The sequence below is a fragment of the Phocoena sinus genome, chromosome 10 (assembly GCF_008692025.1).
Source record: "Phocoena sinus isolate mPhoSin1 chromosome 10, mPhoSin1.pri, whole genome shotgun sequence".
NCBI classification, from domain to species: domain Eukaryota; kingdom Metazoa; phylum Chordata; class Mammalia; order Artiodactyla; family Phocoenidae; genus Phocoena; species Phocoena sinus.
This window is the reverse complement of record NC_045772.1, coordinates 33,850,278-33,871,679: the sequence shown is the minus strand read 5'-3', so window position 1 is coordinate 33,871,679 and position 21,402 is coordinate 33,850,278.

The following is a 21,402-nucleotide window of genomic DNA, read 5'->3' as shown; positions in this document are numbered from 1 at the left end:
TCATTTCAGGTTTAATATACGATCATTGTAGGGCATGCTAATGAATGTTCTTCTGCTTCAGCAAGTGAAATATTTCTTTTACCAGGAAAGCTATATGCAGTGAAAACGTTGATAGCTTCCTCTAATTGAAACTACATTGCTGGTTATATACCCTCAAGTACAAGTCTTATATCTACTTTTTTCTACAATGCTAAGAATCATGACACTATTATTAAATAGGGACAAAATATTCTTCAGGTCAGAAAAAAATTGGTGTATGTGACCAAGAAGATTATGTATTACATATCATCACAGAGTTGTCACTCTTGTGATATACTGTAGAGTACTAAAAGCTATTGTTCCCATGAATTATAACCCCAAATACCTTCACTCTGAAGATTCATTTTATCAGGGAACTCGGTATCATACATCACCACTGTAATGTGTAACATATTTTCAGTGACATATCTTTATGGGATGCTATAGGCTAAAGTAGAGTAATTATCATAGGAAGGTTTTTACAAGAGATTTTATGTTTTAATTTCTATGTTCAAAGTTATCTAAGTTGTCTCTGTAACAAGAATGTTAAAAATGCTCTTAGGTTATATTGTAAAGTCAGTTCTTAGGGATTTTAAATTATTTTCAATTTTTAAGAGGTCTTTTATGAGAAAAGAAATCATCAATAAAACAGAAAAAACTTTCAAAGCATGCTCTTCATTTTACATTGCTTCAGCTTGTGACAAGTGGCTGTTTAACAGGAAAACAAAATAAAGGAAAGAAAAATCTTATTTTCTCCATTTTGCTCCACTAAAGTAACCATAAGCAAATGCAGAAACAAAGCTGTTTAAATGCAAAAGTCTTGCTAAATCCTCTGTCAGGCCCTACAACATTTCAATGATGTCTAAATATTTTAAACATAATAAGAAATAGCTATCTATAACTTATATGGATACCCACCTCTAGCTTCTGAGTTAAATTCTGGCCTGGCTGGCCATTAGTGGTTAATTAGAAGTGACATGAGAGATCCAGCATTCAACACAGACTTGATTTTTCTGGTTTAAGAGCCTAGTTACTTTATGCAAATTGGCAGGAGACCATTATCAAGCAGCCCTGGCAATCAGTGTTTAATTTGTTGATAGCCTTGACAGTCATGGCCAAAGTATAATTGGCATGGGCCTTGGTGCAAAAAAATAAATAAATTGGATTGTGCACAAAATTAAACAACATAATTATCAACAATTAGACATTAATTAGGGGGTAGCAGATTCCCAAACCCTTCTGAATTTGGCCAAATCTAGACCTAATTATATTTTTAAGTTGTGAAAATATCCATGTTGCTGAGACAATAAAGTGTTCAGAAGGTGCTTCCTATAGATTTTGTATTTCATAATGGATTATCATGTCAGGAAATTAAATATGTTTATATTTGGCAATGATTTAATAATTACAGAAAAATTAGTGAGGTGGGATTCATGTTAATTTAGTTGTAATTTATCTACATTACCTATTTTTATTTGATCACATGAAAAGACTGGTACACAAAGAAATGTATATAAAACAAATAAAGTCTCATTGATGAATATATTAAAGAGACAGGAACAGCAAGAGACAGGAGAAAAAGTTCAATAAGTACCTTCCGCTATAACAAAGAAGCTCCATCTTAGACCCCAGGGGAGAACTGTCACAGCACACTGCCAGCCACAGCCTTGATAATAGGTTTGTGTTATCAGGTGGGGCATGAAAAAGTATTCATATGAAAAATATTTTAGCACAAGAAATATTTCATTATAATTATTAATGAAAAAAGTCCACAGCATCCCTTTGAGACATGAGAATATGTTACAGATGTTCCTTCTGATCAGAAACATAGCTGAAGAATATATGCAAATTTCAACAGCTTAGCAATATTTGAATAAACATTTCCTTATCCTATTCCTATGATCTGAAGACCTGAGACAGTGATCTCTGGGTTCTCCTACCAGCTAGTCATGATACAATCCACCTGTTCTACTGGTGTATATTCTAACTACTTGTGACTACAGGTTATTCTGTGCAGAAGACCACAGGTAAAATGAACATCCATGCTTGCTTGAAGGAACCCACCTGTTCTATCTTATTTATCACTTTAATGCATATCAATTTGTTCAATTACCTAGGGAGTGTGGACTCTGTTCTCTGAGGGAAATAAGACACAAATTTTTTGTTGTTGTTTTTACATGAGTCCTCCTGATTTCTACACCTCACCTCACACTCACTCTTCTGTATTGATAATTAGAAGTTCTATCTATCTATCTATCTATCATCTATTTGTCTATTTATTGAAGGTATTTTTAAAGTATTTTAAGTAGAATATTATTTTAGGACTTCTGCTCCATGTTCTCTTACTCTGTTTAAATGTCTCATAGAACTTGCAAGTTATACAACCTAATGTCACCTTGTGAGTTCTCATCCTAGACAATATAGCATTGGGTATTTGTTAGCATTTCCTATTCCGTGAAAGCTTCTCTTCCCATGAATTCCACAACACTATTTTATTCATTGGATAAAAATTTGGTGGCTTATCAATAGTTATCAGCATAACTTAAACGTTATTATCATTGAGATTCAGAGCCTTTAAATTTGACAACAATCTACCTTACTTGATACTGTCTTTGTACATTCTAATCTTATTTTTTCCAGACTGTAGCATGCACTTTTTAATTAATTAATTTATTTATTTTTTATTTTTTGCGGTACGCGGGCCTCTCACTGTTGTGGCCTCTCCCGTTGCGGAGCACAGGCTCCAGACGCGCAGGCTCAGCGGCCATGGCTCACGGGCCCAGCCGCTCCGCGGCGTGTGGGATCTTCCCGGACCGGGGCACGAACCCGCGTCCCCTGCATCAGCAGGCGGACTCTCAACCACTGCGCCACCAGGGAAGCCCCTACCATGTCTTTTTTATTCATCACATTTTTATTGTTACTGTTTTTGTTTATAGTTAAACAACTGTGGCAGAAATGTCCCTCCCAGACTGTTCTCCCTAATCAGAAATGTCTGTTCATTTTCATTGTGGTGATTAGTTAAGACAATTGCTGCCTTTCACTAGATCTGGATCCAGAGAGAAACACACGTAAAATTCTCGTTTCAAAATCATTAATTTAATAATAAGATGCTTACATTAATATTGAGACTAACTTGTCAATTCTTTGCTAGTTATGTTCTGAGCTCTTTTTTTTTTTTACAGCCAGATCGTCTTGCAACAATGCCTAAGTTATCTGATTCATAGATCCCTATTTATTCCTGACCAATACCAATGAATTCTGCTCTCGCCTTTGTGATCTCACCTCTGTTATGAACCTGCTCTCTGATTTTTCTCCTGAACCCTTAGTCCGACCTGCTTCCTTGTTACTTGCTTTAACCCGTCCAGTATTCTTCACAACCTAGGATTATATTTGTTTCTATACTGAAGGCTGCATTGACAGTCACTTAAAACTTACCCTGGCTCAGCAGCAGTAGCTACCCAATTCTGGAGAGATAGAGTTATGGTAATACTTTGTGATGGGGAATGACAATTCTTGGACAAAACAGATAAGCAGTCAATTAGCACATTAGACTACAGCAGTATCCCCTTATCGATTTTTTTTGTTTCAGTTACCCACGCTCAACCACTGTCTACTTTGACCCTAGACATTGTGTCTTCTTGCCTTCCAACTACAAAGAAAATGTCATTTCTCAGGACTGCAGGCTTGAAGATATTAAAAGTGGGTTATTTATCTAAGTTGCACCTAAGTAAGAATATTTTACACAATTTGAGAATGGGGCATCTCCAGAAATCCAAAGATATTCTTGAATTAGGAGAAAATTACCTTGACAAATAAAATGGCAAATTGATCTGATGGTTCCCAAATGAGACAACCAATGCATTCACATCCAAAGTGCACTGCAATGTGAGATGAGGCATATGCCCTGCTGAGATAAGGACCTGTTGGGCCTTTGCCTGTCTTAAAAGTACATTTCTTCCAGTGAGCAGAGATTGGATTTCTCTTTTCAGCTGCAACTTTTCTGCTAAAGTTATGCTGGAGAAGTATTTTTCAGAGAGAAACATGAAACAACTAAACAGAATGATGATGAGAAATCAATGATTGAAACTTCCAGTGATTTTAGGGGAATGGAGTTTATGTTGGCCACTCAAGCATAGTGATGATTTTGTAGTGGGAAAAAGAGGACTGGAAATTGCATATGCTGTGATAGTTTGGTGGCAGAATACAAAAGAAATTCTTTGCAACAGCATTTAAAATTCTCTCGGGAGTATAAACATTATATCTTCCTTGCTTATGGGCAGCAGGGAACATACATACAATATGGAACATACATACACTATGAGGACATACAATATGAGAACATACATACAATATGGAACATACATACATATGGAACATACATACATATGAGGAAAAACTGCCAAACAGAAGAAACTTGCTTATTTCCTCTTTGTGATCCCAATTCAGTCTATAGACTCTTAGGCACTACAAAAGCTATACATAGCTTTTCTTAACTCTGGAGTTTCTCTTTTCATTCATTTGGGGAAATTCTCAGCCATTGTAGCTTTTACTTGTTTCTTTTCTTCTCTTCTCTTCCCTCATATTGCCTCATTTCATCTCACCTGACCTCACATTTTCTTACCTCCTTTCTCTCTATCTCTCTCCTTTCATTCTGAGGATCTGGAAGATATGCTAAAATTTTTCATTATAGATGCATTTTATATGCTCTTTACTGTATTTTCAATATATCTTTCTCTCTGTGGTTCAGTCTGTTTCCTAATGACCTGTCTTCCTACTCACTAACCCCTACTCCAGCTATATCTTAAACGTGTTCTTAATGTTAGTTTTAGAATTACTACAAGATTCATTTTATAAATTCCAATTTTCTGCTGACATTATCTAACTTAAAATATTTTCTTGTGCATATTAATCATTGTTATTTAAATACCCACATGTAATAATTCCAATGATGATTGCCATTTAACCTCTTGGTTTTCAACATTTAGTTCTGCTTCCTATAAATTTGCTAATTTTTGATAGAATGTTGAACACTGTGTATGCAAAATTATATAGATAATTTGAAGTTCTGCATGTGGTTATTTTCAGTAAGAGAAAATTTTTTTTTGTTTTAAATTTCTGGCAGGCAGTACAGTACAGTAAGGGCAGACCAATTTAATCAGTCTGGGATAGAACTGATTCAAAGCTGGTTTCTGCCTTTAGGAGAGGATTTATTTGGGTCTGCTCTGACCCCAACTGAAGCTGAAGTATTTACCAGAGCCCATCTTTTTTGGCAGGTCCTGAACTAAATGCTTGTCTCCCCTGCTGTGAAATTGGCAAACGCTCTCTTCAGCTTCCTCAAATTTTGGCTAAAGTGTAAAAATCAGATGCTTAGGAAGGTGCCAAGTATTAGGCTTCCCTCTCTGTATTCCTCTTTTCTTTCTGTGGTCTTGGGCCTCAAGTTCTCACTGCCCTGGGAGACATCAATCCTGATTTTCACTTTACTAGTCTCAAGAGACTGTACAAAGCTCTGATCAATTTCTCAGCACCTTGATTTTTGCACAAATCATTAAGGAAAAAGTGGCACAGGAATTTGGTCTCTGCTCAGTACAGTTCCCTTTTCTGCAGGATCTTACTTTAAGTGCTGGCTGCCAACAGAGTTCTCCAATATTTTAAAATATACGTAGAGATTTTTTAAAAAATTAGCTTTCATAGTTGTTCTTTATAATCTGTTCTCATGTAAGATAGTTTTTCCTTATTATATTATAATGATTGTATTAGGATATTTATAAAGCAAAGTGTTTTATAAAGGTAATATTGGACACTATGAATTATAAAAGAAACTCTTTTGAGTAATTTCTTATGGGTTAATATATTTCAGTTCTTAGCTCAATAATCAACTTATAATATGATAATATGTATTCAAAAAATGAAAATACTAAAATATTTAAGATTTATTGGTTCTATCTTCTGAAAAGTTATCTATTCTACCATACATAGATATAAATATCTATCTTCATTGATATATGAGAAAGTTGACAAAAATAACAGAAAACAAATATCTAAACTGCCATAATTTTTGTCTAATGCTTACAGGAATTAGAAAGCTATTTTACTATATCTAGGTGCAAATCTTTTTCTATTTCACCTGCCTCCTATCTCTCACTCATCTCTCTCTGTCTCTCTGTCTATCTATATATATACACATACACACATATATAAATACCCATATATAACAATAGCATATGTGTGTGTATACCAACTATACACACACACACAAATACACATACACACATACCAACAAGAAACATATAAAGGATAAAAAAGCAGTTGCTTGCAACAAACTTTTTCATCTGAATAAAGAACATTTTTGTAATGGCTCCTCAAACCAATATTGCCTGTTCTTTTTCTGCTTAATTTGAGGAATTTTTCTTTGAGTGCCTAACGCCAGGTTCTTATACTTTGTGTTTTGATATTGTACATTGATTTTACCTATATCATAAAGCACCCTAATTTCATTTATTTAAATGGCTTTATTGTTAACTCTATTTCTATGACCTAAAATATTCTATAAGTTCAGGGAAGCCAAAAGATAAAAATGAAATTCTGAGAATATATTTGGAAATAAATAACATTTTCAAATATATGGGCTTTTGGGAAGATACCAAAATAGTTTTAGGTGTTTAAATAAATAGTTTTGCCATGCAAATCTGATCATATGTCTTTATTGACCATGATCTTGTCTAACACAGGAATTGGAAGAAATCTGAAGATAACATATTGACTAAGTTATATACATTTCAGTGAAAAGTTCAGTGACAAAGTCTACCAATTATTTTATTAGGCAAGTTGTCTGAGAGATTATGGACAGTTTCTGATAAATTAATTGTTCTATCCGTGCAATTGTTTCTAATTATTTCAATTCATTGAACATTTGGTTGATTTTTAACATAATGACTCAAGATGTCCAAACTTTAGCACTTTGTACACATGAATGTTTAGTAAAAAGCAAAATAATAAATGAAGATTTGAATAAGCTGTCTAACCAAAAATTCAATAAGGTAGCTTTAAAGAGTTTTGTCAGTACAAACTGCTGTTTAAATTAAGGAAATTGTCAATTACGAATGCTGTCATCATTCAAACAACTGTGAACTGATATAACTTGAAACAAAATCTATTACATAGAAAATCAGTGTGTTTAATTCAGTTATTAAGATGATCTAGGACCTAAAGAGTGAATATTTTGTGGGTTTTTTTTCTAAATTTTAAAGTTGTGACTTGTACCTTTCACCAATAGTGACAATAATCTTTCTTTGGTAACTGAAAGTTTTATGTGAAGTCAGCCAAATTATTCTGAGATACAACGTTCTATGTATCACACAAACACACACACACTCATAAAAAGCACCCCCGGGGCTTCCCTGGTGGCGCAGTGGTTGAGAGTCTGCCTGCCGATGCAGGGGGCACGGGTTCGTGCCCCGGTCCGGGAGGATCCCACATGCCGCGGAGCGGCTGGGCCCGTGAGCCATGGCCGCTGGGCCTGCGCGTCCGGAGCCTGTGCTCCGCAATGGGAGAGGCCGCAACAGTGAGAGGCCCACGTACCGCAAAAAAAAAAAAAAAAAAAAAAAAAAGCACCCCGTATTTTTAATTAATTGTACAAATATGTGTATACTACATATAGATATGTAGATATCTACATATCTACATATAGATATGTAGATAATTGTATTATATTTGTTATTAATTTACAACTCTTTACTTTGCAAAGGGCAAGAGTGGTTTTCTTTCCCAAGATATATAATGTGTATATATTCACAATACCTATATAAATATAAATATACTTTGGATGGGATTTTTATAGTAGTTTATAAACTTTTCTCTTTTTAAAGTAGAGGTTACAATTAGATAGATAGAAAAATAGATGATATTACATTTTTAAGTGGAAATACTGTAATCTATTTTGACTGACAAAAGATGATGGAGTCTTAGAATTACTGTTAAGTGTAGACAGGACACCTTGCTGTATCAATTGAAATGTCTAAGTGTAAAAGTGAAATCTGATAAACATTAAAAATAATTTATTGTTTGAGAAATATACACTTTTTATTGCTTGGCAGTTGACCAGAAACAAAGGCCCAAAATAGGTAAATTTAAATATGTTAGAATAAGTGGTTCAGTAAATGGGAATTGTGAAGCTCAGAGCATGGATCCATGTTTGGCATTTCATTCAAATAGAGTCAGAATTTTATAGGAAACCATATTTCAAATGATGCATATTCAAAACAGTAGCTAATGCAATTAAGTTTAGTAAAATATTTTAAACATGAAGTTCCCAACATGTTGTCACCGTGATACATTCAAAACCAATCAACAAGCATTTAATTGGATTATACAGTCTAAGTGGATGTATAAATACATAACCAATCACGAAATTCTGCAACCAAAGTTGTTTCCTTTTGTCAGTAGGGTCTAAAGGCCATTGGGATACTTTTCTTTTTTCCAATCTCTATTTTATTATAAAACCCCAAATGAATATTTTCCATGATCTAATTTTCTGTTTACAATGATTGTGGTGTTTGACATTCTGATTTGTCTTTTCCATTATTTTTGTTATAACCTTCTCTACAGTTATAAAGCATTCTGTCTTTTTAGATGAGTTTATTATGAAAATTATTTTGATGAGTTTGTATGATGTAGTTTTTTCACATTTTCATTGTTCATGTGCACAGAAGTTTCTTCCTATTCTATCAAGTCTTCTCATTTTACTATGACATTTTAGAGGCAGTTTGAGTAGTAGTTTATAAACTTTTCTTTATATTAATTGTGACACTCTTGTGGGTAGAATTTATTCTTTTGACTATGAATGGTGGTTCGCAATGGACTGATGCGTTTATGGTGCTCTTATAGTTATGATTTAAGAGCATTTCTCTGAGTATTAGCTTTAACTCCACCCATTTGTCCCTCCATAATGCTCAAGCTTCAGCACATCTCCATTCTCAGGCTGAAATTTCCTGTTTCCAAGGCATCATGGGTATACAACAGAGTATGCCACAAAGAATATTGGACTTTTGTAAGCTTGGCTATCACAAATGTGTAGCAAATTCTCTATTCTGTGCCAGAATCTGCTCATTTTACTTCACTGGGACTTTCAAAGAACAAATGCCATCTGTGTGAAATAAAGCACTATTGAAGGATTTAATAGCATAATTCGTAATGGTTATATCTTGATGATCATTCCAAATTGATCTGTTCCAAAATTTACTCAGGCTTAAAACATCCTGATAGACTACTGCTGTTGCTGCATTTCCAGATTTTTCTTCATGTGGCTATTACTTTTGATATGCCAATAGAAACTGTATTGTTAACAGAAGAGTTTGAACGCTCATGAGAACCTCAGGGATAAAGGAGCAGTGAGTAGAAGTTGGAGCATCAAGGCTTATGACAGAGGCAGGAGGTAGTGGAAGCAGAGAGAAAAAGGAAGGATCAGGGGTAGAGATGATGGTGTTAAGAGACAATTTAGGAGAGGAAGTTGGAATTTATGCCTTTTATAAGCTGCATGCTCTAAATTCAGTGCAGAGGTCACTATAATTTTGTAAAAAGGTTTTTTAAAAAATATTTTCCAAGTCATATTTCATCATTCATTCTGTCATTCATTCAGTATATAGTTAACATGTATTTAAATATTATGTTACCTGGGTCTGTTGTAGACATTAGAGATACATTGGTAAAAACAAAATGTATTTAAAACAAATATCTTTCTTTATGGAGTTTGCATTCTGGTCTGTAAATTGGTATGTGATAGATTCAGTTTTGTCATAATTATTAATATGATGCATGCAAAATACTCAGTAAAATGCAAAACATGTAAATGTTTATTTCTAAATAAATGTAACATTGTTATTTTTGGAGAATGGGTACCATTAGTACTACATCAGAAAGCTACAAACTTAAACACACAACCACCTGATAAAACTTTCCACTTAATATTTTTAAAATTGTTTTAAAATTGAAGTTAAAGTTTACATACAATAGCAAATGTGGAGAAAAAGGAACCCTCATACACTGTTGGTGGGAGTGTAAATTGGTGCAGCCATTGTGGAAAACAGTAGAAAGGTTTCTCAAAAAACTGAAAATAGAACTACTATATGACCCAGCAATTCCACTCCTGGGCATATAGCCAAAAAAAACCAAAAACACTAATTTGAAAAGATACATGTATCCCAATGTTCATAGCAGCATTATTTACAACTGCCAAGGTATGGAAGTGACCTAAGTGTCCATCAGCTGATGACACTGTATGTCTACACACACACACCCCACCACACACACAGTGGTATACTACTCAGCCATAAAAAAAGAACAGAATTTTGCCATTTGCATCAACATAGATGAACTTGGAGAGCATTATGCTAAGTGAAATAAGTCAGAGAAAGACAAATACTGTATGATATCACTTATACGTAGAATCTAAAAATTACAACAAACTATAAATAAAACAAAGAGAAGCAGACTCACAGATATAGAGAACAAACTAGTGATTATCAGTGGGGAGAGGGAAGCGGGGAGGAACAATGGAGGGGTAGGGGGAAAAATGAATTATTATGGGATTATATGAAATCATGTGTGTCAAACTTTGAAAATTGTAAAGTACTATAGAATTTAAAGAATCATTTAATTTAAAAGTTTATATAAAATAAAATGTATAGCTCTTAAATGTTTATTAAGATGCATTTTGGCACATGTATACACCATGCAACTAATCACCAAATCAGGATACAGAAAATTTCCATCACCAGAGAGTTTCCTTATGACCCCTTCCTATCAAACTCTTCTTTGCATAGGCAATCTACGTTTTTATTTCTGTCTCATAAATCAAGCTGGCCTGTTTCTTAACCTCATAAAAATTGTATTATATAGTGTCTGGCTTTTGTGTCTGGCTTTCTATGCTCACTGTAATATTATTGAGATCCACCCATGTTGTCAATGTATCCATAGTTCATTGCTATATGTACTACAGTGTTAAATTTCATGAATATATTACAATTTATCAATTATCCTGTTAATGGGCATTTGGTAGTTTCCAGTCTTTGGTTGTTAACTATAAAGCTCTCTGAACATCCTTGTACAAGTAAATTTATACACATCTTTTTCATTTCTCTTTGGTAAAAATCTAGCTACATCATGGTGTAGGTGTATGGCTTACTTTATAAGAAACTACTAAATACTTTACTAAAATGGTTTAAAGTATTTTATGCCACCAATAAATTATGAGAGTTCCTATCCACAGTTTTGCCTGTTGTCAGTCACTTTAATTTTAGACATTCTGGTAGACATAATGTCATATCTCATTGTAATTTTAATTTTCTGGTGACTGAAAAAGTTGAGCATCTTTCCATGTTCTTATTCAATATTTCTGTAGCATTTGCCCATTTTCACCACATTTGACTTTTCTTTATGAATTTTAGATACAATCCTCTTTGTCAGAGAGATGCATATCAAATATTTTCTCCTAGGTGTGGCTTGTATTTTCAAGGAGGTAAAGTTATTTTTTCTATGTGTTTTTCCAACTTTATGATTTTAAAAGCTTTAAACTTACATATAATTCATCTTAAAATAATTTTTGTATGTGAAGTAAGAATTTATATGTCCCATTAAACTGTGTTGGTGCCTTTGTTGAAAAAAATTGACTATATATGTGTGTATCTACTATAGTCTACTATGTGCAGACTTGACTCTGTTCCATTGTTTTATTTGCTAATCCTTATGTCAATAACATGCTGTCTTGATTAATAAAGGCATATAAAAATCAGACAGTGTATGTCATCCAAATTTATGATTGCTTTTAGCATTGTTCTGACTATTCTAGGTCATTTCTAATTCTGGAGTAATTTGAGAATCGGTCAGTCAATTTGTATCAAAGTGGCTGTTGGGATTTTTATAAAGGTTGCTTTGAATCTGTAGAATAATTTCAGAAGAACAAACATTTTAACAATATTGACCTTCCAAACCATGAACATGATTTATCTTGCCATAGATTTTCCTTAATTTCTCTCAGAAATGTTTTAATTTTCAGTGTGGATATATTGCATTTATGATTTTAATGTTATTGAAGATGGTATTTTGTTTTAATTTAATATTCTAATTGCTTGTTACTATTATGTACAATTGCTTTGTTATATATTGGCTGTGTATACTGTGAATTTTAAATATTTAATATTTGTCATATTTTTTATACATCTTTCAGGATTTTTCACATATCCAATTATGTCATGTGTGAATAAAGAATGTTTTACTCCTTTCTTTTCAGTTATTGTATTGAATTTTCCCTTTATATTCTTGCCTGATTGCACTGGAAAGACCTCTAGTACAATGTTAAATAAAATCATGAGAGCTCACGTCGTGTTTCAAATCTTAGAGGAAAAGCATCAATATTTTGTCATTAAGTATGATGTTAGTTATAGGTTTTCCAGAAATATACTTCATCAGATTGAGTTTTTCAACTATTCTCATTTTATTGTGAGTTATTAATATTTATTACATAAGTATTAAAGATTGCTGAGTGATATATTCATAAAGACTGTATTCCTATGATATTTTTCCTATATCAATGTTACAACTTAGATTAATTACTCTTTAAATAATAAACCAACCCTGAATTCCATGGATAAGATCCAATTAGTCATGATGAATTATGCTTTTTAATTATTACTGAATTCAATTTGCTAACATTTTCTCAGAATTTTTAAAAATCTTTGCTTGTGTTTCACTGAATTTCTAGATATACAGGTTAATGTATTTCACAAAATCTGTCAAATTTTGATCCAGTTTCTTCTTTGAATATTTTTTGCCCTGTTTTTTTCTCTCCTCTCCTTCAAGACCACAATTACTTAGTTATCTTACTTGATATTTTCCCACATATCACTGAATCTCCATTTAATTTTTAAATTTTTTTAAAAAAAGTCTTCAATTTAGATAATTTCTATTGATCTGTCATTAATTTTACTGACTGCTTTTTCTCCCATGTCGAAAATGCCATTTAGCCATCTAATGAATTTTCTTCATATATTGCATTTCAGTATTTGTTTGCTTTTTTAATACCTATTTCTTTGCAGTTTCACCAACTGTTTCTTAATATAGCTATATTTTAACTCCTTAAACATATTGTAATAGTTGTACTAAAATCACTTTTGCTAATTCAAAACCTATCTCGTCTAGCAATCTATTTTTAAACACTGCTTTTGCTGCTAACTATGTAATACAAGTTTCTGTTTCCTTACAGAGCTAGGATTTTTCTTTTTAATGCTCTGTATTGTGAATGTTACTTTGACTGGAGAGATCTTTTTTTTTTTTCTTTCAATGGCACTGATTTTTCTTCCCTGATAGGCAGTAACATTTCTGGCAGATCTTCCTAACTTTGTTAGGCTTCTTTTTTAAAAACCACTTTATTGAGGTATGATTGACATACAAAAAGCTATACATGTTTAATATATACAACTTGATGACAACTTGGAGATAAATACACATCTATGAAACCATCACCACAATCTATGCTTGGTTAGGATGGGTCTATTTCTGTTGTCTCCTTAATTCAAGGGTTATGGTCTGATTAAAGTGATGTCCTTATTCCAACAGAATATTCTGGGTTCTCCAGCAAGTTCCCAAGACTAAGCTGGAACTCCAGTGACATTAGTACTGTATGACCTCTAGTATTTCCTTTCAGATCTGAGCTGACCAGCAGCTACTCTCTTCTAGGTCTAGCAGAGAATCACCATGAACATATGAAGCCCAGTTCTCAGTTGAAGACTCTCAAATACCTCTACGCAGAATTTTGGTGTGCTTTCTTTGCAGAGTTATGTCCCCTCTATTACTCTCATCAAATTCTAGCTGCTTCAGCAGTTCCAAACTCTGATTTCTGCCTCAACATCTCTGCAAACCAGCAGTCAGGCAGAATGCTAGGATGAATAAGGAACTTGCCTTTAGTTTACTTCTTTCAAGACTATTGTCCAAACTAGAAGGAATACATATCAACAAATTCCTTAATGCATTACAGTTAACCTCTAGACTAACAGAGATAAGGATCATAGAATCAAAAAGACAGAGAGACAAACAATTCAAAGGACCAAGACATAGTAGCATACGTCTGAACAAAAATATATTTCAAGAAATAGATTCAAATAAAAAATGTCCTAACAAACAAAAACAGAAAATTTTTTCCACCTGCAGACCCTCACTACAGGAAATTTTGATACAATGAGGTATTTAGTCAGAAGGAAAATTTTACTAGAAAGGCTGAGAGAAAAAAACAAAAAAAGAATGACAAAAGAGAGTGATATGTGAGTAAATTTAAATAAATATTGATGATACAATATTTATATGGAATTACAAGAAAACCTGTGCATGGTAAGAATCGTATTATTCAAGTTAAAAAAGTATATTCTCAATTGATACCTAAAAAAAATTGAACTACCTAAAATCAAATCAATGAGGCAGTTCATTCTGGGCTTTTCCTACAAATCTTATACTTGACCAAGATGACTGTAATGTTTCCCTCAGTTTGATGAAACTTTTAGAAAGGCTTCTTTTTGTTTCTTACTTGACCTCTCTCTCTCTCTCTCCCACCCTAACAGAATCCATGTGGCTTAAATACAGAGATCTTCTCTTTTCTTAGGGAATTTACTTTAGAAAATTTGTAGTTAAAAAGTTTTTCTCTGCCCTTTTGAGATGTAAATCTTCTTTAAAAGCCTCTTGCCAAGTTTATACCCTAAGATTGCTCTCTCAAGGACCTGGGAGGCATCCCTTTGATATAGAATCAAGAAGATGGGCTCCTAACCAACCTCCAGTCTCTGGGAAGGTAAGAGCTGAATGGACTTCATTGGGCCAGAGCCTCACTGCAAAATGTGAAACTACATTCTGTCATGAAGATAGGAAAAAGTTTACTTTTCATTTGGGAAGGGCCAATTAGCAAACACAGTTGGTCTTTATCCCCTGCATCTCTTAAAATTCTCTAGCCTTTTATTTCAGCAGAGTTGAATTCAGACTGCTGTCAGAACTCTATCCCCCATTATAATAGCCTAGAATAAAGTCTTCCTTACCTATTTAACTTTACCAGTGCAGTTTTTGCTTTGGCATAATTATAATCCCTCAAATTCTGAAGGTAGTAACATTTTGGAGACTAAACCTCTAGATTCAATTTAATCCAAAATTCAAATTTCAACTATGTAGTTAATGCTCTTGAGTAGCAGATTATCACCAAACTAGGTCTATTCATGTGGCTAAAAAGAGGCTATGCAAATAGAAATAAATTTGGTAAGAACCTATAAATTCACTATTTGCTTCTTTAACAACTTGATGTTTTAACCTCAAAAATTACTTTCTATTTTTCATTTATATATACCTTTTTAATCTAAGTCTTGCATTAAAATGACATTACATTATTCCAATGAGAGTACTACTATCAGTATGCCTAAAAACTTTGCATTAATAGATTTTTGAGTAGACCCTCCCTATAATTAAAGAAAATAGCTTAACAAAAGCTGATGATATTCTGTGCACGTAATTCTTAGATGAGTTCATATTTCATACCCCCTGATATTGTACAATATTAACGGCATATATATTATTTTTTCTCTGAATATAGATAACATTTAATGGAAGTTTCAAGAATTATATAATTAAAAATTAAAGTGTGTTAAGGTCAGGTATCCTTCAGAAAAAAAACAAATCTGTAAAGCTTAATGAAGATAAATCTACATTGTGATTTATTAGTAGTAATGCTGTCAAAGCCATAAACTTATCATATTCCTTAGCCTTTGGAATTATTTTCTTCTAAGGAAAATATTAATTAAGGGATATTATAACTTCTGACCGTTTTTCATATGACTGTTATATTTAGTTCTAAATTGCAGTAACTGGGCTTCCCTGGTGGCGCAGTGGTTGAGAGTCCGCCTGCCGATGCAGGGGACACGGGTTCGTGCCCCGGTCTGGGAAGATCCCACATGCCGCGGAGCGGCTGGGCCCGTGAGCCATGGCCGCTGAGCCTGTGTGTCCGGAGCCTGTGCTCCGCAACGGGAGAGGCCACAGCAGTAAGAGGCCCGCGTACCGCAAAAAAACAAAACAAAACCAAACCAAAGCTCCCTAAATTGCAATAATTTTAGCAACTTTCAACATTCTTAATATGCTTAGCATCAGCATCAAGGTTTAATTTAATCGATCTTAAGCAAATCAATATTTCTCAGTTTGATTGTAATAAAAACAGTCTATATTTTCCATCTTCCTGTGGACAGACAAGTCAAAAGCAAGGCTAGACATTAGAAGGAAGAGAGGCATGAGAATAAGGAATCTAACTTGACACAAATGAGAAGATGAATCTTGTTTTTCACTGTTCCATAGCTCCCGCCAGTTCTCAGTTCTCTATCCCATAGTCACCAAAGATGACGGTGAGAAAGAGCTTTATTATTCTATAAACAACACAAAAATCCTCTTGGGTAAAAATTTTAGAATATCATTTCTGTGCTAAGATAGAAATTCTAATACCCTCACTCATCTGCCTTCTACCTTGCCTTTTAACAGTAACACAGATCATGATTCTGTTATTCTCTCAAAGATGAGGCCTGAAAACTTAGGCTCAACTTTCTCACTTTCCTTTTTCTTGAAACTCTTTTTACTCCCCACTTACCTGCCCATTAATCACCGTGTCCTATACATTTCAGAATATTCTATCTGAATCAAGGATTTTATACACAGATAAATACACTCAGATAAGTATAGCAGTTGGTTTAACTTAGGTGTCTCTACAATGGATACTTCCTAATCAAGTTGTGATGCTAATCTTTACCTTCAATATAAGTCTCTTTTAAATGTCTGGATTCACCTTGGGGCAAGCGCTGATTTGCAGGTTGGATGTTCAGCAACTCTCCTTAGCGCTTTCCCTGGCAACAATGTTCAGAACCGCAGTAAACAGAACTGTCAGTAATAAATCAACTAACTCTAAAGAACTGTGATGTGAGATTATCAGGCTCTGTCTTGTTTCCCAATGTTGGCAGCTTTCCTATCCTGAGAGTGGCATCTTCTGACACTCACCTATAAACTCAGCTTTAAGCCCAGGTCCAGGAACACTCCAGACCTTCGATCTCATGGATTTCTTGAGTTCTAGCTCACTAGCGTCCAGCTAGGAATCAATAAAGTTACCTAGAAGCATTAATGAACTATTTTCAATATTTCAAAATACCTAATGCAAAATTATCATTGGTCTATAAAGCATCATTTACATATAGGCTAAATAGTGTCAAATGTCTTTGCATTTAATTGGAATTATATCGATTGTGTGTACTTCCGTATTATCTCAGAGTTTACTCTAGAGTAATACTTACTTTGGTTTTGGATGTTTACTAGATTACTTTGTCTCTCTCAAGATCATATAGTCTTGAACCTGGCTCATTCATTTGACAGACAGTTAATAAACAGTATATTCCAGATCTTGTGCTAGGCACTGAGGATAAAGAAATAAGAGACTTCATGCTGCTTTCAGTCTATTCCTAATGTGACTGGAGAGGGAGGTAAGCCAATAATACAATGTGAAGTGATAAGTTTATCAACATAGCTTTATTAGAACACAGAGAACAGACACGACTCAGAATGAGCAGAGACTGGAATTAACATGTGGCAGTATGCCTCTTTGCTTCCATTGTCTTTGCAAGAAAAAGTTTCGTAGCTATTTCTGATCTTAACTTGGTCTTTAACTGCTTGTCTCTTCAACGTTTTTCCCACTCCTTCTACTAATATCTTTTGCTATTCATACCCTCCCTCCAGAGGAGCTGACAAGAGTTTCTTCTCTTATTACGTGACTTTATTTTTGCACCTGTTATAGGGAGTCCTGTTGATGTGATCTCAGCCATTTTCTTTGTCTACTAAGGTGGAATTCTTTCAGGGATTATCTCCAGATCCATATTTATCCTTGAACTTTTGAACTGCTGTGACTTAGGTGTTAATAATCCAGGTACCCTTTCAAGAGGTTTGGTCTTCTCAAAAGAGGAAAAAATCTTATGCTATGTTCTAACATTTCCATCAAAGGAAGATGTTAACTGCCTTTATAAATTTGAAGATTGTAGCCCTAGAATTCTCATTCCTTTATGGCTATTCTGGAGGTGAGAAAAATAAAAGGAAGACTAGTCATCTCATTTGCATATCCACTGAATCATCCTTTTCTGATAAGTACAGATTTTCCTCTAATGAAATACTGTTTCATCAAACTACCTATGAAATAACTGTACAAACATTCTAATGTACTCTACCCAAGGATAGAGGGTATTATGTTAAATTTCTTACAAAACAGTTCTTTTGTTATCACAGTTTTTGAATACAGAGGATATATATGTTTGAACAAAACAGAACCATTGAAAAGCAAGTATAGCCATTCTCTGACAGGAGAAAAGAAATCACTGTGACATTATTTTACCAGAACCAAGATTTTTAAAAATGGGTACAGCAGAAATTTTAATGATTATATTTGCTTGTTGGGTTTTTAATTTCATCACCTAATTGATTGTCACCTAATTTAGTATCAACTCATACTGCAGATAGTTATATGAAAGCTTTAAATAGTTACAAATAAAGAAAAAGAGGGCTTCCCTGGTGGCGCAGTGGTTGAGAGTCCACCTGCCGATGCAGGGGACACGGATTCGTGCCCCAGTCCGGGAAGATCCCACATGCCGCGGAGTGGCTGGGCCTGTGAGCCATGGCCGCTGAGCCTGTGCGTCCGGAGCCTGTGCTCCGCGATGGGAGAGGCCACAACAGTGGGAGGCCCGCGTACCGCAAAAAATAATAATAAATAAAATAAAATAAAAGTAAGCAATATGTTCTGTGGATTCAGCTTGACATGTTTCCCCCTGGACTTCAGGGGCTGACATCTCCTTTACCAGCTCAATGGCTGAACTCCTAGAATATTAGCTTTGTGTGCTGAAGGAGAAGAGAATTTGTGGCTGGAGGATAGCTTTCTAATTTACTCGAGATTTTCTGGTAACTTTGCCTTTCTGGTTTTTGGCATCAGTGATCTAAATTGACAGATTAATTGGGGGCAGAAACATGCACTTGTCAGGTTCCTTCCAAAAGTGAGTCTGAGACGTAATGCTGCTTCCCAAGAACAGCTGCTGCTCTGCCTATTCAAGGCCACCCCTACTGGAAATCGGTGCAATAGGCTGATGGGTTCAGATGCAGACAAAATGACTGCTTAGTGGTAAAGTCACGGCAGTACCATATGGTAAGTCAAGGAAATAAACAGAATTGTTAACAGAATTGTTATATTCCATATATGGAATTGGATTGTATAGTATGTGCTTGACAAGGGCTTTTGCCCATCCAAACCAAAGTTAAAAGTGAAGGTGACAGACCCACCAAAGCAGTTCGAAAATGAGAGAAATAAGATTATGTTGTGATAAAGAAAATTTTTAGAGAAGTTTCAGGTTTCTTCATCTCTATGCGACTGCCTAAAATCAAATTTCCATCACCCCGTTACTGGACTACTCTAAGTAGTTTTTCTGCTTTCATTATGTGCCCACGTAATCCATTCCCCTCCTGTGGGTCTGAGTGATCTTTGCAAAAATTAATCAGGCTATGTTGCATCCCTTCTTAAGTTCCGGTTGCATTCTACAGAGTATCGCACTCTTCCATAGGCTCCCCGTTCTACATCATCTTCTCTTGGTCCCCACCTCTGTGATGCCATTTCTGACTACTCTTCCAATTACTCTTTATAATTCAGATATACTGAATTTCTCTCTGTTCCTGTAACTGTTCAAGCTGTCTCTCATTTCTGTGTCTTTACATTTCCTGTATTCTTTGCCACAGACCCTTTCCCTTCTGGACTGTTTTTCATTCTCTGTTAAGATCAAATCACCAGAGAGGCCTTCCCCCAGCAAGTCCCATTTAGGTCTCCTAGGTTAATCAGTTCTTATTATATTACCCTGTTTTATTTTCTTCAGAATACTTATTACTATCTGATTTTTATTTCTAGTCCACCTCCATCCACCTTTTGAATGTTTCATGAGGGTGGAAACATTGTCTGTCTTATTCATTGCTTTATTCCCAGTGTCTAGAACAATATTTGAAACACAGTATATGCACAATGAATATTTGCTGAATGATAAATATTAAGTTTCTTTCATTTGGACCCAATAGTCTGACTCTAACTTTAGGTCAAATTGCATCATATTGATAGAGGTAGAGTAGGATAATCAAATAGTTAGTTCAGAAATCCCACTAGGGCATTGTAGATAGAGAGGGAACTTTAAGGGGCTTTGGGAAACCGCAGTAAGTTAATCACTCAAGAAAGCAATGGGAAAATCCTGAAACAATGTGGGCTTACTTGACTCATAAAGCAGAGCAAGCCACTTAGCATCAAAGCCAGACAGGCTTGCTTAATAACAAAACCAAGCTAACTTGCTCAGCAACAAAACCATGCAATGGAGCCACGAGGCATGCCTCAAGACAATAAAAACAGTAGCGGAAAAATAAAGCCTACATCCTGCTCAGTGATGTCAACAAGTTAATGACCCCTGGGACATGCTCTCTGTACAAAAACAATAATTTAGGGAAAGGTGACATTTCAAAGTGAAAGACCCTCATTATACTGAGACCTGAAATAATTTTTTCAGAGTGCCATGACAGTCCCGGATGCGCCAATATAGGGTCAAAAACTCCCCTGCCCGACATGTAGGAGGAGTTAATTATGGAAGACTGGAAGAACGAGGAAGAAAGTGGTCTTCTCTTCCTTCCCTCTTTTCCTTTGATTATAAAAATGTAACCCACTAAGTACCTGGGGCAGTGCAACACTCTCCTGCCCACTTGTAAACCTCACAAGTATCCTATTCTAATAAATCACTTCTTATCCTCATAAATCACTTCCATCACTTTGCCTCTCACTGAATTCTTTTCTGTGCTGAGACATAAAGAACTGGAACCCCTCGGGGTCCCTGAAACCTCACCTAGCGGTTTCAATATCAGTTTCTTGTGGATTCTATTCTCAGATTCTGTGACCTCAGAGGGTTTTCATGATTTACCTTTATTTCCTAAGCCTGGAAGAACTCCACACTAGATTTTATTATGGAGTAGGGATTGTTTTCTATGAGAATGCTATGATTTACAAGATCCCCCCTACAATGCATTCTGGAGTAAGTTAGGGTATAGATGTATTTCAAATTAAAAGTAGATATATGGATGCCATTCCTGGCATCCCTCTTCCCACAAGCTGTGCGTTTTGTATATGTAAGTTTGTATGACTTAATTTCTAGGTTTCTTTTTTTTATCAGTTTCTGGCACTTTCTATGGTTGTATCATAATGAAAAAAGCAAGATCCTTCAACAACAAATGGGGTATCTTTGCATCCCCCATCTTGTTCAACAATATACACATACACAC